This window comes from Syngnathus leptorhynchus, chromosome 10, assembly GCF_054491065.1.
Source record: "Syngnathus leptorhynchus isolate UIUO chromosome 10, UIUO_Slep, whole genome shotgun sequence".
NCBI classification, from domain to species: domain Eukaryota; kingdom Metazoa; phylum Chordata; class Actinopteri; order Syngnathiformes; family Syngnathidae; genus Syngnathus; species Syngnathus leptorhynchus.
Genome location: NC_141204.1, coordinates 2,964,713 through 2,987,271, shown reverse-complemented (window position 1 = coordinate 2,987,271; position 22,559 = coordinate 2,964,713). Strand labels below are relative to the sequence as shown.

Below are 22,559 nucleotides of genomic sequence, written 5' to 3'. Positions count from 1 at the left end.
CAATCTCGACAAAAATAAAAACACTGTCGACGTAAATCAAACACAAATGTGTTAAGTATGACACACATTCAAGCAAACACATATGACAGTGATTCATGTTGAAAAAATATTTTGACGCTTTGCAATTTTTAAACTGATTATTGGGCCTAGTAAAAAAACAAAACAAAATACTTTTTGCCATCACACGCCTCTATCTACTTGGCTCCGCCTCTTTAAGGCAACCACATGGTTGCAATTTGTGATCAAATCTAATCTCTATCAAAGTATATTTGAAGTCTTCCAGATAGTCCTTCCCGTTTTTGTGGTCAAAACATGAGCAAGAGTGTGAGCGTCTGATATGCCAGGCCATCCGGGGCACGGCAGGCGCTTGACAGTCCGTGCAGCCTGTCGAGCCCCGCGCGACATCTCCACACAGTGTGTCCACAACGGGGGGCCCCCGGCGCTGTCATCTGGGCCCACTATGGCCCAGTGCTCTGCTGACAGTGAGAGGGTAAACGTTTACCACCTCAATCCCCCATTAACTCGGTGAAGGCGCTTCGATCCGTTGTGAAAATAATGATATTGATCGCCGCTGCGGCTCTACAAACCAAACGCTCGCAACTAAAAGAGGGATGGGCCTTTGCATTAGAATACGGGATTTGCCAGGATAAAAGAGTGTTTGGATCTTGTTATATTTCGCCTCTCGTCCATCTCTCCCCCTCCCGCCCCACCCCCTTGCTCGTATCTGCAAAGATTAGCCTCGCCTCTCGCCTGCAATCTCACAACAAATGACAACATCATTGCTCGGGCCCCTTTTTCGAAATACAACACAAGAAGTGCGTTGTAGCGACATTAACTTGCAACAAAACCCCCCTAATAGACCCTTGTGGGTGCAGCATCTCTCCCCCGCCCGCCCGCCTCCTTTCTTTTGGCTGGGTTGTCACCCGCCTCCCCCCCCTTCCCTCCCAGCGGCGCCAGCCTCCGAGCCTCGGTGGAGATCAGGAGCTCCCTGTCGGAGGTGCTTTGTCACGTAGCCCGGGGAGCGTGGAACTCACCCAGAGCTGTTGAACAAACACAAGCGCCGGGGCCTGTCAATAGCAGCTCCGCAAACTAATTGCCTGTCAAATGAACCACCCTCGTTAAGCTGCCCTCACACACACACGAGCTCTCTCACACAGCGAGAGAGCGCCGTCTTGATTCAAGGCGCAGTGATACCTTGTTAGAAGAAAAGACACACGAGTGGCACTTTTCCGTTTGCCATCTTGTTGCTGCAGTCGTTACGGGGCGCGCGTGCGGCGCGCTCGCCGTGTGATTGCCTTTTTTTGTTGTTATTATTAAGGAGGAGCACAACATGCGATACGGCGTGGCTGATGTAACCCCCGGCACATCAGCTGCTGCAATATTTCAGCTTTTAAAAGCACTCATTAGATGGTAGTAGAGATTCACGCGCCAAATGTTATTGTTTGTTTTCGCCCCCCACCCCCCCCGACTTGGTCTTCTTCTTCTTTTTCTTGCTGCTGTAGTCATTAGGCGCTGGAGCCCGCCGCCTTGTCTGGGTGCCTGTAACAGTGCTGTCGGATTGACACAGCTGGGGAGAGCAGCTTGAGGCTGCACGCTCAGGAATACACAGGGGTGTTCAAAGCCCCTCTCTGAATCCTGATCAGAGCGCTGCCCCGGCCAACTGATGGCCTATTAAATATACATGCGCAGAGGTCAGAGCTGGAGGTCCCGGCTTCCTCCCAGCCATGTGCACTTAAGCGGAAGGGCCGGGCAACAATGAGAACCTCCCCGGCCCGCCTGGCCTCGCCTCCCCCCCCCCGACGGCCTCACCTCCGCGATGTACGTCAAGCGCGCCGCTCACCTGCTCGCCGTCCGACGTCCGCCTTTTGCGAAAAGGCCAAATGATGCATTTTTTACATGCTCATTATCTATTTATATTCAATAACACCCGGGACAGCTCTTTGCGTCTGTCTGTCTTTTTTTTTTTTCTTCTTCTTCTTTTCCCCGGCGATAAACGAACAGCCCGGCTCGACCCCTCAGGTGAAGGGGAAGGAAGCCCCATAATGGCCGCTCATGATTAACATATTCAGAGTGACACGCTCTCTGTGTTCCTTCGTTAAGCCCGCTCTGTCTGACTAATGAAGTGGAGCGGCAGTTTATCAATTAACCTAGCACCCAGCCGTTGCCGCTGACTCTCTCTCTCGCTCTCTCCCTCTCTCCTCGGATGTCACACCGATCCGCCCTTTGACCTTTTGCCAGTGTCCAACAAGGCGGGACGTGGTGACAATGACAGCCACACACAAACACGCGTACGAGCTAGCATGCGGCAAATGCGATTTGAAGGCCACCACGCACGAAAAAAAAAAAAAGCAAGTGTCAGATTGATCGGGTAATGGGATCACGGAGAAAGATGTCCGACGTTGGCGCTTTCCAACATGGCCGTCCGTCATAGCAAACAACTTAGCGGGCGCCGTCTCTATTAAAAAAAAGGCCTCCCTTGCCATTATGGTTCCCCCCCACCGCTGCTTTACCTCCATTTCACATTGTTTGTGTTCATTAAGACACGAGCGACCTGCCTTATCCACACATCAGAGGCGGCTCTCAAGAGTAATTGCGATGCTCTCGCAGAGGATAATGTGGTTTAAACTCACTATGGCCTGTCTATTAGGAGAGACATGATGGCGACCACAAATAATAAAGAACTATTTATTCCTCTCTCTGTGACGCTAACTAGGTAACATATCAAGGCAGCACCACTAAGGGTCTCTCTTCCTGTCAGACGTGGCACCCTTCATCCGTTCCCGACGGACCCCCCCCCCGATCCCCCCCCCGCTTCATTTCCAACATGGTCATAAATGCACACGCGCCCTCATATATATTTGATAGTTAATATTTATCTTGGGCAGGGAAGTGCACTTTACATGTGGTAACATACGATTACCTGCAATTCTTATAGCAAAGAAACAAAATCGATATAGATATATAATTCATGGCGGAGGGGCTATCAGTTTTTATGGCTCTCTATCCAGCCTCATTAAAGTTTTATCATAATTGACTGCCAGCACGAGTTTTTGAAGGCATGTTTCTCCTTCACTTTCTACCTTTAATAATTAAATATTGTTTAATTGGTTGTATTTTGAAGCACCTAGTGGGATGATAGGGAGGCTGCAGGATTCACAAGCATGAATTATGGAGTGATATGTTATGCATTAACCTGTCAGTTTGTTCATTTGTTAAGGCGGAAAAATGCGAATCTCCAAATCGAATGCGCGGCGTGAACGTCGGCGAGACCCGACCCCCTCCCCCGTCTGCCGTCTCTCATGGCCGTGTTAATGTGGCGACGCGACGGCTGTCACTCAGGCCGACAGCCCCGAATCGACTCAGCTGATTGGTGGTCAACTTGTTCTCCTGACGGGAGATTGACAGACGGAAAATTGCACTCTCAGATTTCACCCTTCATTCGCCGCAGTTGTTCTTCCACTCGTCAAGCCCCGCGCCGTGGCCCAGACAGACAGAGGCTTTATCCATTAGCTGCCGGCGTGGCGCTCGCTCGCTCGGATGGACGTGCGGGTGGGCGGGTTAGATTGAGGCGGGATGCGAGGGGAGATGAGGAGGGGGGGGGGGGGGGTAGGAAGACAATCCTACATTTGAGCACTCTGAGGGAAAATCAATCATGTCATCATAAGTGAGAAGTATGGATGAATTTCATCAGCTGGCTTGTGTCCTGTTCGCGCCGTTGGCTCTCTGACTGGCCGGGCCCCTCCGATTGGCTCCCTCAATGACCCTTAAATCCAGAAAGGATGGAAGGGGGGGGGGGTCGGAAAACACTTTAACAAGAGAAGCCTACTTTCAAGGCTGCACTTCCCCACTTTGCCTGGGAGAACCCTCAAGTGGTTTCCCTTGACAGAGTGGTAATAGATTTACCATAGGATTGTGCGCCAAAGCACCATTTTGTAAGAAAATGTTTCTCAACTCCATTCTGTCCTCAGTTGATATGATGAAGTGTTACAAAGGGCGAGGAGCTCTCCGCCAACCAAAGAGACGTTTGGTAACCCCCCCCTCTCTTCCCGCCCCTCCCGTCATCTCACGGCGAGGTCAGCGGCCAGCGTGCCGACACGGGGGTGTAAAGCAATCAGAAAGCGGATGAAAAGTGAGGACATGGAAATCACAGGACGAGAGATTGCGCCACGTTTACGGCTGAGTGACAAGAGTGAGGCGGAGACGGCGGCCGTGGGAAGTGAGAAGGCGAGCCGAAAAGAGAGCGCCGACGGGCGGGCGGGAGGGAGGGAGGGCGATGGTAATAAATTTAATGGCAAAATCAAATACAAAACAAATTCATTCCTCCGGACTGGACGCCTCGCTCGGCATCCCGCGCTAAGCCTCGGAATAAACTGTCACTCCTTATCGATCGCATCTGAATTGTTACCGAGATTTCTCAAAAGTAGTCCTGACACGCCCCCCCACCCCACCCCCGTCTAGCCAAACCCTGAATTGTAATCTAGGGAGAGGAGGAACACAGGGACTGAGCGGCGGATCCTTCTTTTTTTCCCCCAAGACACTTTGGAGAATTCCCAAATTTGCTGTGATGAATATCGTCTGGTGGCGTTTTACGCAGCCAGCGAGCGTGAAATGTTGCTACATGATTTGTTTGCCATTTGCGACGGAGATGACATGATGAAAAAATCAATGGGCCTCACGTTTGATTTCCCGCCGAGTCGGCTAAATGACTGCTGTCGGCGTACGCCGGCTAACGCTTGCTTTTATTCTGATGGCGTATTAATTACGAAGATGGGAGCGGCCGCCGTGGGGCTCGGAGGAGGCGGGAAAGCCGGCCTCGTATCCACTCATCTCTCGGGCTGACAGGCCCTGCTCCAGGAGAAAGGGATTTCTCCGGATTGACTGCCATTTTCTCTTCTTTAACAAGGAAATTAGTGTGTAAAGGAGATCTGTCAGGATAAAGTGCAGCTTGACTGCCGCCGCCCTCCTCCCCCTCCCCTCCTCTCTCGGCTTCCTGTTCCCGCCACGTCCTGCAAACTGGCTCTCCCTCCATTTCTCACCCTCCATCCATCCATCCATCCGTCCACCCGCCCGCCCGCCCGCCTCTCTCCTTCCTTCGCCTTCCACTCGATGGCTCCCTCAGGGGATCTTCCTTGAGCATTAGCAGAACACATCCAATGTCTCAGCTACATGATTTCATGATATGATTTGTACGGGGGATTTGCAATAATCCGCAAATAAAGTTGAAAGCGAACGACTCCCAATAAGAGCCGCGCGCCAGCGCGACCGAGAGAGAGAAAAAAAAACCTTTTTAAGATTTTCTTTATCGTCGGCGACACGAAAAATTGTCGCCGCACCGTGGCAATTTAGTGGCGCGTTGCTGTTTTGTCTTTTTTTTTGCCTTTTTATGATCAGGATTAATTCGCACGCGCAGGAACCCGGCTGATATACATAATACATCGTTCCCCTCGTTTAAATGTCGAGTTCCCGCCCGCCCGCTCGCTCGGCACATGTGATCGACATTCTGCTGCTTTAGCAGGATGTCACGCTTTGACCAGGTGATTAAAAATCACACGAGCACCGGTGGAACTTTTCCAACGCCGGGAGATGGACAGGCCAAACCTGGCGCATTTGAATAAAAAAAAACACATCTCGGGTTAATTTGAAATGCACTCTGCATCTTTGATGGGAGAGGGTGCTCACAGGTAAGTGAGAGAGACAATTAGGGAATATATGTGAGTTGAGGAGCTGCATAATAAAAAAGGGTGAGGGTGGGCATAAGAGAGCGCGGGAGAGAAAAAAAAAACGTAAATCACTATTTCCCCCCATCTGGCCCCTACTGCGTCGAGAACTGCAGCTGAGGTCCGATTTCAGCCGTCAATCAGAGGCGGCGGCGCGGCGGGGTGCGCATCCTGGTGAGCGAGCCTACCCTCAAGTCATTAGCGCATACGCTGCAAGTGTACGAGAGGGAGGGAGGGAGGGAGGCAGGGAGGAGTGGCCGGCCGGCCGGTCGGTCGGGATCGCTCCGCTCGGCGGTTTAAATATCCCCAGCCTGTGACAGGATCAGTTTAGCGATCTGTAGGATTGATCTCCTCTTTAAAGTTTTGCCTGAGGCGACTCTAATTGGGAACGAGGCTGCCTCCGACTCCCCTCACTCCCTTAACTGTCAGTCTTGGCTTTGTTTACTGAGGACATGCCCAAACCTATTTACTCAATAATGAGGAGACGTGGTGGGGATGCTGCTGATCACATTCACGCTCCCAGCGGGATTCCGCCATGCCGGGGGAGGGCGGAAACATCATTTTAGACTTTTTTTTTTTTGGGCTGCTGAAAGTTCACTTAGAACGCAGATGAAATTTTCATCTCTCGATTTGTGGGTGAGAGACAGAGAGAGCTTGTCAACCTTCAGTGCTTTTAACATTGTTTTTATCTGTCATGGCGCTCAGTTAGCGTAAATAAATCATTCTACTCTAATGCCCTACATATGTTCTGTTATATTCAAGGCGTGTTATTTATAGAGCGTCAAATCGCAAAAAAAGGGGTCCACAGGTTCTACTCCGACTGAACCGGCGGATGGCGACCATCTGCCTTGGTAGGTTAGGGTTAAAAGAGCAAGATGGAGGCTGTTGGCACGGAGAGCGCTCATCAGTGGCGCAAAATATGATCAACTAAATTCCAAACTTATTTATCGTACACTACAGTCGAGCACCCGGCCCAATAATAGCCAAAAGTGGTATAGAATTAAAGCCCATTGTAATGACTAAATATTAAATTTGACCCCAAATGACACACCTCCCAAAAATTGGGCGGGGGGGAAATTTTTTATTGATTAATCGGCAAAATGGAGCGCACCTTTTCATTCTGTCTCAATTTCTTTCAGCAAAATGCCACGCAGGCTTGTAAGAACAATAATTGTAATTGAAAATAATTATAACAAATTGAACCATCAAATGTCCCTGCCTAATTAGTAAAAATAACCATAAAAACGATAATTGTAGAAGCAGCTATACGGGAATCAAAAGCCCTCTATGTACGCGATCGCTTCGGCGAGGGGGGGGGGGGGTGGGGGCATTTCCTGTCACATTATGTGAATTCCTCAGATTGTCCCTCTCATTTAGCTTGTTTTCATTTGCGCCCGGCGACAAAGCCTTTGGTGTGGATGGCGTCGCTAAGGAGTCCATTGATGCCTACTGGGATTATGGATGATGAAGTGGAGAAGCTGGTGCTATCACGGGGACACAACGCTGCTCTTAATAGAAAAGCATTTAGGAAAAGGCGATGGGGAGGGGAGGGGGGGGGGGGTCTTTCTGACACTCCACTGATAAGAGGCAGCTCTTCAGAGGTGGTTGTGTGTACAATGAAACACGCTGATGGGGATACAATGACACACATGTTGCATGTGACAGGTGGTGATTTAGATGTGGGCTAAAAAAGGCGGAGGAATCATAACACACACACACACACACCGAAACGGACGGCGGGAAGTGAGAGTTTCACGACGCCTCCGTGTAGTATTTCCTCACTATGGTTATTTCCCACTACTTATGTGTTTGATTTGAGGCAAAACGCATTGTCATTACTCATATCCGGGCCCTGACAGGCTGCGGAGGGACGGGGGGAGGAGGAGGGGGGGGGGGGGGGCGAGTGGAGTTAGCGCACAAGTGGCACGGGAGTGGAGGCGAGATATGCAGAGTGGGAGAGCTGTCAGTTTGAGGAATGAGGCTGATAAGAGGAAGGGACTCGGCAGATGGGCACAAGAAACGGCAGCACACTTCTCAATTAAACATGTAAATACCACAAGCAGGCGGCGGCGGCGATGAGAAAACGTTAAACAAACACGGCGGCGTGCTGTGATTAGCGGCTGAAAAACGCAACCACCTTTTTTTTTTTTCTTCTTCTTCTGCTTTTCAACTCCAATGAAGCGCTTTAATCCCGCTCAACTCTTGCTTTCTTGCGGCTTTGCTTTTCCATCATCATGCCCGGCGGCCAAATGTAGTCACGCTGGGCATGATTCTTTAAGACTTCTTCTGACTGTGACCTACATTTCATATTTGGCTCAAAAAGTATCAAAATAGATGACTACGTCAAATTAAAACGTATTCCGCAGTTTACGCTGTGCTAAAAAATTTCCTTTCAAATTTACACCGTGTAACCAAAACAGTACACCTCCATCTAGAGGTCAAGGGTGGAATTACATTACAAAAGGAACAAAATTGATTTATTCGTTACAAAACTGTAGAAGTTGTAGTTGTTGTTTGATTATCTCAAGTACAGCTACACATTTGAATCCCAACTGTAAAATATCCCGCGTCCCCCCCAAAAAAAAAAAGCCCGATGAATTTCAGCTGAGAAACCGCCAAATGATAATAAAACCCAATTTGATCCAAAGTTTACGATCGGCTACGCAGGACAGACTAAATCAGCCGATCTTCTTTTAATTGCCCTTTTTAATCACGTTCTTCCATTAATATTTCATCTATTAATTGTCACTTTGGCACAGGCGTCCTCCTCGAGCGCTCGAACGGCGGGCGGTATCTTAAACACCTCTGTAGGCAGCGTGGCTGACATTAATAACAATGAGATTGGCATAAGCACCGGCGCATTCTCAGGCAACATTCACAGTTTGACATTCAGGCCAGATGCTATCGCAGCGCCTCGGCGTACGGCGGAGACAGACATCTGTCACTTGTTACCTTTGAAGTGAATGAGAGGAGCCGCGGCCAAAGTACACGCCGGACAAAAGGCCATTCTGAACGCGGACCCTCGGTGTTTACAAACGGAAGAGGGAGAGTGACAGGGGAAACTCAAGATGAATGGATCACCGCTGTTGATCTCGCCTCCTCATTCCGTGTGCTAAGTTATTCCGTGGCTGCTAACCCGGTGGGTGGGTGAAGGGGGGGGGGGGGGTATGCGGGTGGGGGGTACAGGAAGTTGAGAGAGGCAGACAGAATGCCTGAAGGACTCCGGAGGAGCAGAGAGCTGCAGCCTGCATGGGAAAAATCTAACTCCCCGACAACTGACTGAACACTTCTCTAACCGGAGGTAGCAAACACTGCACACGCACAACCCCGCCGAGTGGATGATGCGACATTAGGGCAATATTTGCAATCAGGGGGAAACAGCCAGGCCAAGCGCGGGCATTTTCGGAGGCCATAACGATGAGTTGAACATCCCGGCATACGGCGGCGATGTTTTCAAATCGGCTTGCCGTGTTAAGGTAGCATTTTTTTTTTTTCCCGATCAAAGTGAAAAAATACAAAACGGTACAAGCTCATGTCCTACAATCCAGTTGATCTCAAAAACAATTTTCCCCAGTTACGAATTTGATTCTATTTCTAAAAATCCATCGTTCTAGCAAATATTTACCGTGACAGACTTTGGTGCAATCCGACTTTTGGTGGAAATTTTCTATTTCATTGGAACAATGGCCGTGTATTAATTCATCTCTTGTCAAGCCTCCTCAGACCTGCTTCTATTTCAGTCGCACGTCAAGTGAGAGCAGCTATATCTGGCTGGCAATTAAGCCGGTCCTGCCTCCCCTTGATGCTTGATTAGTCCGATTGATGGAGGAGGCCATATGTGGCGGTGTCAAAACTTGGCAGACGAACGCCATCCTCTCAAATGAGAGGCAGGCAATAAAGAGGCAGGCTGCCCAGAGTGGGTGCACGTATGCGGCACCCTCCCCCCTGGTGTTTCCTCCAGAGGGGTTGGCGCTAAGAGGGGGGGGGGGGGGGGCGAGGTCTCGTACCACTCCAGCCAAGTTGTGGTCAGGCCACGCAGGACAGAGGTGGTGTCACGAGCTCCGGGCTCGCAGTTTGTGTCTCCTCGGGGGCGGTTGAAGGGTGGGTGGCGCACGAGGCGGTTGGAGCAAAAAGGGGGATGGGGGGGAAGGGGTGTTCCAAAGATATGGCCCCCTTCCCAATCTCGCTCGGAGACAACAAAAAGGGAATGCTTGAGAAGGGGAAGCAGCGGGAGGAGAGCACAAAGACAAAGGCGCGGGCAAGGTCAGTGTAGCTAATGGGCCTGAGCTGCGGGCTGCCTGGGGCTAGGCACACTTCTGTTCTCGCTCGCACGCCGGGCCTTCAAAGCGCCTTCAGTCCGGCCCCGCTCTCCTCCTCTTCCTCCCCGCTCCTCCACTCCTCTCCCAGTCTTTCTTCTTTGCCCCGCTTCCATTTGTGACACTTCCCCTCTTCAAAAAGGCGCCGCCGCGCAGGTGCCTTTAAAGACACCCCCCCACCACAACCACCGGGAGCAGCACAGTATCAACAATTAATCGCGCTCCGACGCGGAGTAATCGTCGTACAACCAAAAAATAAATAAACGGCCGCCGTTAAAGCGGGCACCCGCCCGAAGGCGCGGCTTTAGTGGAACGCCGTGCTCAGGTTGGCCGGCGTAGCTTGGCTCCACTCGAGAGCTCCTTTAATGTGCAGCGGACTAGAATAAGTGAGTGGCCGTGGGCACCAGCTGAGCTCGCCGAGCGTCTTCGCCGCTGCCACCTGACACCGGGCACCGGCTCCTCTTGGCAAACGTGGCACGGCACACATGTCCCCTCATTTGGATGGAGATGCAGACGCAACACACAAAAGCGGCGCCCGAAGCTCGCCCCCTGTTCCCGCCGCTGCTTTCTGACGGCGTCATAATAATCTGCGTATCTTCTTGATCATGCCCCCGTGTTCCTCTTTTTTTTTTTTCTTCTTTTTTTCAAATCCCCCCTTCGACTTCTTCCTCATCTTCTCCGAGACGAGTTTGAAATTGCCTGCGTCAGGACTTTGCTAATTAAAGTCATACTTTCAAAAATGCCATAATAACTGTTAATTAGCTTGATGCTATTTTCAGCATAATTTGCTAATTAGTGGAAAACCTGTACAGCGTTTCTCTCTAATTACAGTATGGCTCCGCACGGCGCATCTGTGCCTTGACTCCAAATGATACCATTACAAAGTCCCGTATTACGCGTTCTCTCAAAACAGTTAATTGCCGGCGCGGATAGTGAGATACTTCAGTCAGCTGATTTTTTTTATGGTAATAAATGGACAGACACAAGCTTCCTCCTCCTCCTCCTCCGCTTCATGTTTATGAAATGCGAGGAAGGAAAACAAGCTCCTTATGAGATGCGCGCCCGACATCATCTCGTCTTTCTGTGATGATTTCAGCGCAAGACTCGCTTTTTTTTTTTTAATGAACTTTGATTTATTTAGCGTTGCAACCTGGCCAGGAAGGAAGCCGTAAGATTGCAATTAAAGCGAGCGAGGCGAGCGCGGCCCGTGTAAATACAAGCGGCAACATAATGCGGCGGCCGCGCGGCAGCTTATTACCGCCAATGTAAATATGTTGTTGTCCCGGCGAATTACGGACATGACCACAGAATGACCCCCCCTCCCAACCTCCCTCCCTCCCTCCCTCCCCCACCCCGCCGGTGTGTGTTGCAACGCGCATTATGACTCATTACGTGCGGCGAGGAGCGTGATTGGCACGACCCCGTGACCTCCGGCACGTCAGCCGTGCCCACCCCTCCTACCCGCCCTCCCCTCGCCCCGGCTCTTGACAGCCACCAGTCTGACAGCGACTAGCGCGGGCGCCGGCTAATTAATGCGCCACTTCAGAGGCCCTTTCATTTATGGCTTCTGAAAGGCATTATTAAATTAATTAAACCACCAAGAGTTAGTCATTATGAAATCAGGAGGTTTACATGGATGACAGCGTTTATGAATTAAACATCCCCAAAGTTCCTCGCAGGAGATACCCTGAGCTTCGAGCGGGTACCTAGTGCGACAGATGTTGCCCCCCCCACCCCCACCCGCCGTCTCCCTCCTCAAGCTAACCTGTATTGCAAGCGATTTAGGTCTCATTTGGGGCTTTGAAAAGTGAAAGCGGCGGAGAAAGAGGTTGAGGATAGCTAATGAGCAGAGAAAGAGAGGGGAAAAGGAGGTCAGCGGCTCTGTTCATGTGTAGACGGTACAGATGGTTATGTTTTATACCCAACAACAATGGCGCGCATCAATTTGTTGTTTGGTAATAGATGGCTACTCTCAGATGAATTTGCCGGCTGGGACGGACCGTCTGTGTCGAGGGGGGGATTCCCGTCGAAGGAGTCTACATTTATAGCCCGCAAACATTTATAAAGCTGTTTTTAAACTCGTGTGATGTGAAGACTACAAATGGCGCGTGAGAGGGAGCCTGTAAACTTGGGCTAGGCCGGGGGGGGTTCCACCACGGACGAGACCATCTCTATCTCTCTCCCTCCCTCCCTCCCTCGGCTCAGGAAGTTTGCCAGCTTGCCGTCTTTGTTTACAAAGCTGAGGGAAAATGTCAAAACGTCTGTGAAAAATATCCTTCCAATATCTCCTTTTTTTTTTTATTCTCTTACCTAACAGTTTACTGAACTTGATAAGTGTCCTATCAACATGCTAATCAAATTACTTCGGAACCAAAATTGACAGTTTTCATTAATTATACAAGATTATTCTAATTGCCATTCAAATTTATTCACTCCGAACAGAAGGTATTCAGTAATATTTTACAAAATTTGCATATTAAATGGAGGGAGTTGTGCATTATGCATGGTAATGTATGCACACTTTCTTATTTTTAACTTGGCCGCCATATGTGGTGCCGTCGCCGGAGCAGGTGAAAAGTCTAAGTGTGTTTAATTTGCTTGACAAACATGCGGCTGGAGCTTGTCAGGGGGAGTATTGTGAATGCCAATCTTTATTCCCTCTTTATTGATTACCCCCAAACTGGAAACATCTGGAGGTAAATGGCACGGCGCGAGACGCACCGAATCGCGGGATTAGTACCTTCAATGGCTGAATCACTATCAATTACTTCAATGGCATAATTCAAGTACGCCGCTCACAAAGCTACAGTGCCTCGCCTTGAGCCGGGATTAATATTGCAATTTAACGTAACAATGGAAGCATGGGAACGAGGTGGATGCCGTCCAACTTTTTTTTTTTCCTCTCCCTCACCTCCCCCTTCATTGACGTCGGCGAGCTAATGCCGTTATCTCAATTGGAGTGTTTTTAATTCTTAATTTGAGCTTTTGTTTGTCAAATGAAAAGGCCGCGGCGCATTAGCGAGCGAGCGTACGCTTTTAAAAAAAAAGGTAATGCATTCTGTGAATAAAACAACCTTATTTATTCACTCAGACGCAAAACCCCCCAATTTGCTCTTTGTTTTTATTTCCTAGAGCGGGCAGTCAAGTGCAAACAGCTTACTGGGAAGCTGTTTACTACTGTATATGACAACGAGCATGAGGGGGGGGGGAATAAGGGGGCGGAGCCTTCTCCAGCTCCACAGGCAAGGTCTTGTGTTGTAATGTGAGCGTAATAATTATCAAACAGCATCGGGGCGTTGGGGTTGTGTGGGGGGGCTTTAACAGGGGGAGAGCATGTTTGATATGTAGAATGAGCCCACAGTGCATCGAGAGAGGGTGACTAAATCGCACGGTTCACGGATCACATTAGTATGGCTCTGCATCCCGCCTTACGCTATAGGTGATTTCCATTTAGACACACATTTCCACACCAAGATAAATATGACTTGAATCCTAATTTCCCTGAAGTAAATATAATACAAATACAACATAATACAGTGTCAGGCCGGGCAGGCTAATAGATTACTAGCGTGTTTTCCATTTGTATGGTAAGTGGTGAACCTGGGCGCTGGTCCGGGCGGCTAACAAATTGAATGTTTAATCCATCGGCGTGTAGATTGAGGGTATCAGAAAGATCGTAATCGGGCGCGGTCTCTTGTGACCGCCGGCGTATTAGATGTTTTGACTTTTAAGGGGCCAGGAGAATGTTGCGGGATTAGTCAGAGGTGCAAAGTGGACGATAAACGCCATATTGTTGTCTCAAAAAAACGCTTCGGGCGCTCCTCGGCAATCAGGCAGGTTAACGAGATGGATTTTCCGACTATAAGGCGCACGTAACCTCGTTTTATTTCTCAAAAATCGGTGTGCCGTAAAGTCGGAATAATACGGTAGCGAACAGAATGACACTTTTATTAATTTAGTACATTTGTTCCATATTTTAGTAGTGTCGATATTTCTGATCGATGATTTTTTTTCCCACTTGTACCAAAGATCCTCGGTGTATGACGTTTTCCAATTCCGAATGAGTTTGTAGAAAAACACAGATACTATTACACTACTCTGTTTACATGATACAATGAAATATCGAAAGGTGGGCCAACACAACTTCATACTGATTAAATCCAAATTTGTTCCATATTGGCGACGGAAGCACACGTCAACGATTGCTGAAAATTCCGATAAAAAAAACTAGACTTTGTTTTTCGCTCTCTTGTTGAGCCTTGGAGGAGGTCTCTACTCCATCTGCAAATGTTGCCATTGTGGAAACACTTCCTAATATTCTCCAGGCGCATATTTGTATCTCTTAAAGCAATGTACTTATTGAGGCCTTTTGGAGAGGCAACATTAGCGCCAGCTGCACGGCACCTCGTAGAAAGTGTGACAAATTGCTAGCTCCATATAGCTTAATCTGTTTACTGCCATGCTTGTGTGTGTGTGCGGAGTTATTACAAACTAATTAAAGAAATCTCTTTGATATAATTAGTCAGATTTCAGGAAGCTCATTAGTAGTAATTTGCATGAAAAATAGGCCCCGTAGTGACGCTTTTGACCCAGCTAGCCGATCTGCTTTTTTTTTTTTTTTTCTTCTTCCCCTCTCTGCTTATCTGGTTGCACATCAACCCCCATTGTTTGTTGTCGGAGGCGCTCTGAAGTGGCCCGCAATATTTGCAGTCATCGCCCCGAGAAGCGGCAGGGTGTCTTTCAACAATTTCCTCCCCTAAAGCCACCCAACCTGGATGTGGCGGAGGCTGACGCGTGCCTCATGTGTACACGAGGCGGGGAGGAGTGAGTGGCAAAACACTGTCTATTTATGTGTCAGTTTCCTGACAAAGAAGCAGGCTGACAAGCGAGGCTTTCCCTCGGCGGCGCAGGGGGGCTTTTATTCACCGCACTTACATGCCCGGTCTATGCCCACAGACTCATGTGATTTGCAAATCACACTCTTTGAAAAGTCACAAACGGGGCGAGACACGCCGCGCTAGGGCTTTGTCAGGAGTCTTCACACAGCGGCTAGCTGTATCGCTAACAGCGGGCTTCGACACGGAAGCGGCTTTCTCTTAGCATTTGCCTGCCTGTCACTTTTGGGCAACGCTTGCGGTCGGCGCCTCCTCCCTCTGAGGCTTCGCTAGCCTCCCTTTGGACTGACAAATACATTGCTGCTCAGAAGAGTGTTGAAAAAAAAATTCCGGCTATTACGTCACGCTGCCAGAACGTGATGCCCGTTGACAAATGCTATGCTAGCAGGAATGAGCGACAATCGCTACAACCTCACGTGCTATAAATGTCTGATTTATCATACCAAGATGAATCCTTGACTGATGGAGAAATTTAGATCTATAAACAGATTTTTTTTTAAAATGACTTATCTGTACCTGTAATAAATGGTTGAAAAATATTTAAATTGAAGATATTTCAAGACTTATTAAAAGACTACTTTTGATTCAATGTTAGACATGTCGACTGATTTTTTCTGCATTTATTTTAACCATTAATTTATTTATTGAATTGGGCTTTTTTAAAAATCATTTTTTTTTTTTTAAATTAAGTGTCTCATCAAATTAAATTTTTTAATGATTCCTGAATACGATACTTTTGACACAGTGCTCTTAGTCGGAGGGCTACAAAACCAACTCCTGTTTATTATCTGTTCCCCCTTTTTTCCCACCGTTCCCCCCAAACATGGGCACAGAGAGGCACTTGTGTGACGCTGATGTCACGCAGCCCTACCTGGCCCCCCGCGCACAAAAGCTAAGGTATCATTACGAGGCGTACACAATGGCCATTCAAGCAAGTTGCGGCGCTCCTCCGGACCGGCGAACAATGTTATTTTTTGTCCCGGCATTATAAAGAAAGAGTTTTTGCAAGAAACCTGACAGACAAAACCCTTTGGAGGTAAATGCTCCAGGCGGCTAGTGGGTTTAATCTTTTCCCATTAGCATTTAGCTTCCCCCCCCCACACACACACAAAGAGCATATTTACAGGGTCAAAAGTAAAGCCGAGGCATCTCAAGAGACTTTCTTTATGCTGATCTATAGGATTTATTGACAGGACTTTGACACTTTCATTTGTTGCTAATTAATTTTACAAAGGGCTAAGGACAAACAACCCCCAAAAAATAATAATAACTGGCACAAATTGTCAACATATTTGTGATGGCAAAAGCAGAAATACAAATTCCTCTCAACATACAAGCATATTAAATATCATTAAGCCCTAACACGGGGTTTTAGATCATATAATAGTTGTAATGTCAACAATACAACATCTATGTTAGAGTCGGGTCGTGCCGTGCCCGTGTGTGTGCACATTCACTTATATGTTGTGTGCACACAAATGGGTGACGTGCTTAGTGTGTATGTGTGTGACTCCATGTGTGTGATTCATTCCAGGGCAGTTTTAGTCCTTATAAAATATTCATTTTGGTTGTGCAGGGCCCTGTAATTGCCATCTCTCACCCTGAATTATTTATACCTCGCACAGACTGACAAAGCTTTGCCATACGGCCCCAGATGAATCAGAAAGCAGCCATCTCTGCTGCCAACAGCACTGGGCTTTCACACAAATATGGCAGCCACGTCTCTCTGCCTGGCCTCTCTTAATTTGACATTTTCTCTCCCCCCCCCCCTCCTGCCTTTGTCCTAGGTGCATCGAAAGGTTACCTGTTAGCTTTAAGCGCCCAGCCGCTCGCTGTCTTTCTGTCTCTATTCCCCCCCCCCTCCCGCCTACATGACAGTCCAAACGCAACCCCCCCCCCTTCCGTCTCTTCTGCGTTAATGTGGCGGCAATGTCAAGAGTGGCTCCCTCATGTTTTATGATGGCTGACCAGTCCTGACAGCCACTTTGGATGTATGTATTATACATTAGTAATAATATGTCGTGGAAATACACTCATACACGTTTGGGCATGCATGGATGGACAGCTGCAGCAGCAAAAAAAAAAAAAAAAAAGCGGTGACTCACGGGACCAGAGCGCATACAAGCGCATGCAAATATGATCAGCATTCCAAAATAGCTGCTGAGTAAATGTCCGAAGCCCCCCTACCGGGCTTCAGCGTACAGCTGCGTTCCTCTGCTCATGCCCGGCCGGCCGGCCGGGAGCGAGTGATCACTCCCAGCCGTCGCGGGAGACCGTCGCTGTATGGCTCTCATTGTAAAGCCTTCCAGAACCCCCGCGTCCCACACCCTAAATACAACTATTCACCGGGGCAGCTCACTCCAACACGTGCTTATCTCCCGTCGGAGGAGTGCGGCGAGGTGCTGACTGGTATTTCCTCAGGGCCTCGAGCTCCAGAGCTGACCACTAATCAAAAGCACCATATTTTTCTGCTCCGGAGCCCAAAAAAATAACCGTGAGGAGCCTCTTTGCTTTCCAGCTAAACACACCGTGCTCAAATGATGTCTTGACAACGCCATTCGTACGTTATTCCAATGGGAACATCATCGTTTTAGAAAGCAATATCGTAAATACTCCTCACAACTAAGTCGACAAAAGCCTTTTTTTCTTCGCACAGATTTTTTTTTCTTTAGCTGGGCTAGGTATTGGCTAAGGAAGAACCCCACGCATTTTGGTACTGATCCAGATATAGGTGTTTGTGAATAATGCATGGATGTTAATGACAAAAAATCCAGGCATCTATTCAGAAGGCGGGAATTCAATTTGGTGGCGATCCAAATGAGACTTGCACAGCCTTGGCAAGAAGTGTGCATGCCACTGACTGACAGCTGATCATTTTAATTGGCATCATCATCATGTGCTATTTATGGATGAATACTAAACACCTCGCAGGTGCCGTATCAACGGTTGCAACCGGAGGAATTTTCCGCTACGACTAAATTGTGCAGAATTATTGATGTTCTTGCGTCCCGTTACATTTTGTCCAACGTCAAAACAAAGACCGCCGTACGAGTGTAAAACAGCCTTGGCGCCAGCAAAAAGAAGTCCGGCGTTAAGCTCCTGATGGATACTTAGCGGGAACTGCGCCTCTTTTGTTTAATCTGTGACACTAAACCCCGCGCTCAAAGCTTACGAGGGAGCTAGCAAGAAGCGGGCCCTGACACCGAGCCATTTGTAAAGACAAGCCATTCTCTTAAGTAAGAGACTAACGGTGTCCGGAGATAGAGAGAGAAGGAGGTGAGAAGGATGACTGAAAGAAGCAGAGAGAGAGAGAGAGCGAGAGAGAGCGAAGGCGTTTCCATAATGAGTCCTGCAGCCATGGAGTAAATGAAGAGGGATTGACAGAATGAGGGATCCTCAAGTGAAATAATGTCAATGCCACTCTGCCCATTAGAGAGGAGAACAAGGGGGTGGGATGGGTGGAGGAGGGTAAAGAGGGATGAATGGAGGGACACAGCTACATCTACAGGGCGCGCAGGAAGCGCATCAATTATTTGTGACACTCCCCCCCCCCCCCCCCTCCTCTCCGCCATACACGCGGCACTGAAAAAAATATGAAACAACAAAATGAACTGACAACAGCAGCACGAGCACAGAGGAAGGGCGAGGCGGCGAGGGGGGGTCTCTCGAAAAGATCCAATAAATTGTAGCAGATACGCAGTTGAGATATTTGATGTCGAACAATAATAATCGCGGCGACATCTGCCGCCCCCCGTCCCGGTAGAGCTGCCGGCGGAAGGGGTTAATCTCCCAAACCCAATAAGGTTGGATAGTGAGGCACTTGTTCGCTGATAAAGAAGCGATAGGATCTACTCGGGTCGCTCCCTGGGCGCTTGTACACGGGGGTAGAGCAAATATTGTTAATGTGCCGGCCGCAGCGCTCCACTCGGGCTAAGGCGAGGGAAATACGGCCCGACCCGAGCCAGAATCGGCGGCCTTACCCGACCCGGCCTCCCGGGGTACCTCGGGTTGCATACGTGAGTGTTGAAGGGTGGGGGCGGAGATTAAGATCTCAAAGTGTCTCTATTTCTTCTTTTGCCTTGTCACAACAGGGATGTGAATGCAGTTGAGCGCAGCGCCTAATAACCGGAGCGCTAGGTAGGCAAGGCGGGAGGAGAGGCTTGACATTAAGAACCCCGTCGTTTTGGAAAGCCGATACGCTATTGAACGGCGCGCAACTATCTCGGCGCAGAGATCCGGTGTCAGCGGATTGTAGCGGGAGCTGTTCCTCCTGTAACAGGGGCCCATTGAGTCTGGGAAGGCAGCTGGGGCCCGATGGGCCGGGCCCGGCCGGTGATCGATACTCGCCACCCTGCAACGGATGACCTCACTGTCATGGCTGCCGGCTGTGGACACTGCGAGCTAGTCATTAGTGGCGGGAGCTTAGCCTTGTCAATACCTGACTCGTATGGATACTTTGGGCCATCTGTCCGTGTATCGTCTGACAGGGGGAGAGCTTTTTGTTTTCTTTTTTTTTCCAAACGAAATAAATTGACGCTATCGCGCCGCTCGCTCAATAACGCAACACAATCCTTATTTGCCTTCGTCATTTCCATCAAAGGGGGCGGACGTTTACGCCGCGGGCGACATCAACCCGGCAATTAAGTTGGCCGTATAAATGAGAAAAAAAACCCCTCATCACCTCGTCTGTTTGTTTTTTTTCTTTTTTTAGTCACTTTCTCCCCCCTACTCTGTTTGATGATAGGAGAGGGCGAGCTAGAATTAGGGCGATGGGTCTTCCTTTGAGTGTCAGCCTAAAATGATCAGAGTAAAGATAAGAGGGTCTAGCAGCCCTCAAATCAGTCAAAGTGCCAAAGTCGGCCTTTTTCTCCTCAATTACCGGGCCGTGTGAAGCCAGGGAGTGGAAGGCGCCGAGCCTGCTGCATTACTAAAGAGACAATCTATTTCCCCTTTGACCAGAGGGAGAGAAATCATTATGGCATGATTAGTAGCTTCGGCAGTGGGCGAGCACGGAGGTACAACGGGAGACGCGTATTAATTGCCACAGACCGAACGAGCGAGGGAGCGAGCGAGCTGGATTTCTTGGGAGTGTTGATTTGCCCAGCGCCGCCGTGACTGGCGGCCTGACATAAAAGCTGATGTCAGCTCTTAGTTATACTGGCAAGCTCCATGTCAAAATGAGCTGGAAGTCTTCCTCTCCATTGCCGTCTCGCTCTTTGTGGGACGCCGGCCCCCGTTTTCTCTCTCTCTCACCTCCAACTGATAGCTGCCCGGGCCGATTATTTCATCCGGCCCGGGTCCGCCGAGAGCCTCCTCTGCCGGCTTTGGAAGAGCTTTAATTAGCCATGTTAATATCCCCTTCATTGGCCTTAATATCACTCAACACCTTCCTCCATCTCGGCGGCCACCAGGGCCCCGCTGTCCTGTCAGAACAGCTGATTATTGAGAAGGATAGCTTTAATCAAAGCTAATTGCAGTTCATTCTTTCTCGCTATCCCCCTTTGCCCTCCATTGCCAACATCTAATGGCAGCGACGACTTGATATCCCATTAAAAAACAATTAAACAAGCTCCTTTTGTCTCCGTGCGTGCCAAAACAAGAGCACAAACTTCTGTAGATATTTAAGAAGTAAAAGAGCGAGAGAGAGAGAGAGAGGGGCCTGCTCTTAATTGCTCTCCTTTCCACCGAGGACCAATTTGCGCCGCCGCGCTGGTGGAGAATCTTAACCAACTCAAACGTAATGGATGCTATAGGAGTGCCGCCGCCGCCGATGAAAATTAAGCTTATCTTTTTAGCGGCGAAATTGAGCTTAATTGCCTTCATAACAGTAAACATAAAGGAGCTTCTTTATGAGCATGCGCGCCACATTTCTCCCGTTTATTGTTTTGTTACTTTTTTTGCACTCTGGTAGCGGGAACAGTGTGTAAAGAAGAGGAAGAAAAAAAAAGAATCCAAGAAATGTCCAAGTCGCAAAGTAATGTGTTTGTTTTATGAAGTCAGTGCATTGTTTGGCAAATGTATTCCATCTCTTGTTCAGACATAAATTGTGCGCGTGAACGCAAACACACAAGCCGCCCCGGCCTTACCCAATCTGTATGAGAGGCGACAGACAAATAAAAGTCGTATTTCAGGTCTGCTTTCCACAGATGTCTGCTGCTCTACATTATGACTCTTCGGGGAAATAAAAACAGGGTCAGGGAATTAGAGTACATAATGGTCATTTTGATGATCGGCCAACAGATGCAACCCGAAAACACGGCGAGCACAATCAAGTGAAATGCTCTAATGACAAGTCAGCTTTTTTATGGCCTCGCCGCACACCAACAGGCAATCAGCATCCTGGCACGGGTTAAAACGTCTTTTATTGATGTCCGAGCCAAAGCTTCTTGGATGTGGAGGGAAAATATTTTCTCACCTCGCCTCTCCCCTGCGGCGCCCGACTACAAGGTAGAAGGAGTCTATCGAAGAGCGCTTGGAAATGACCGCCGCGTGTGTTAATGCGGCCGGGGTTAGGAGGGTCACTCTCGACGCTGATTTACGGCTTGGCCCGGCCGCCGCCGCAGTAAACCAGAAGTCTTAAGTGTTGAGAAAGCGCCCGGACGAGCCACCGTATTTAGCCGGCAATGAAACGGCAAACGCCATCTATGGTAATCCGATGAGCCGCCGCCGTCATTGTGCGAGGGACAATGGAAACCGCACTCCGACACAATGCGAGCGGGTCGGAAAGTAAATAAGGCAGCATTTCTGACAGTAACAAAGCAAAACGACATCAGTCACTCTTCTGCGGCGGGCGGGACGTTGCGCAAAGCCCATCCGTTGCATTGTTTGTTCTGCGCAGTTGCGCAACGTGGTACAATAGGCTGTCAAAGGGGGGGAAGCCACCATCTTTAACTGTTGCCACGTGAGAAGGACGCTTCGAATCGATAAATTCTGTCGTGAGAACCCCTCGCGCGAGGCGGGCTAACAAACCGGCCCGGCCCAGATTTCACTCAGACGTGACATTTGTTCAGAGACGATTAGCCAGGTTGTAATTTGTGGCGTAATTGCCTCACCCACCCACAAGTGCACGGGGTGTGTGTGCATGCGTTAAGCGTGTGTGTGTGTGGCATACGGGGGTCCCAGGAGTGTCCGCCTAATTGCCTGACAGGACTATAAGTTTTGTGGCGCGCTCTCACCTTGTTAGGTCCTTTATCCCTGATGCTCTTCAAACAAGACCTGGTCACAGGTGGGCCTCATTTGCTTCCCTATTGAACAGGAGAACTTTAATTGCACAGGGGTGTCCTGGGATTAAAGAGGTGGGCGGAATATCAAGTGACTTTCCGCGTCTTCGTGGCAGATGGGTGTTGGGAAAGACCCGTGAACTCGGGTGAAGGCGACGACAAAGAGACTGATGGTGTTGATTTTGAGCGGATAAATAATGTATCGATTTGGCCACGCCGCTTCCAACGGATGCTCGATCGCGCTGATCAACTGCCCTTGCTGAGGACAATCTAATGAGATGCAACGCAAGGGCTGGAGCAAAAAAGAATTTTAAAAAGAGATTTTTTGGGACTTTAAAATCATTGAATTCTCTTAAAAATCGAGTTCCAAGAACGTTTCAGTTACACCGTATGGACAGAAAAATACGGTAC

General features: G+C 49.0%; 2 protein-coding genes across 7 annotated transcripts in view; one reads left to right on the top strand and one right to left on the bottom strand.

The window, feature by feature from the left end:
* Positions 1 to 22,559, bottom strand: part of LOC147049926 (methylated-DNA--protein-cysteine methyltransferase-like) — a 168,417-nt gene that overhangs the window by 25,431 nt on the left and 120,427 nt on the right. The window lies entirely within an intron of this gene.
* Positions 1 to 22,559, top strand: part of LOC147049927 (transcription factor COE3) — a 71,659-nt gene that overhangs the window by 22,787 nt on the left and 26,313 nt on the right. The window lies entirely within an intron of this gene.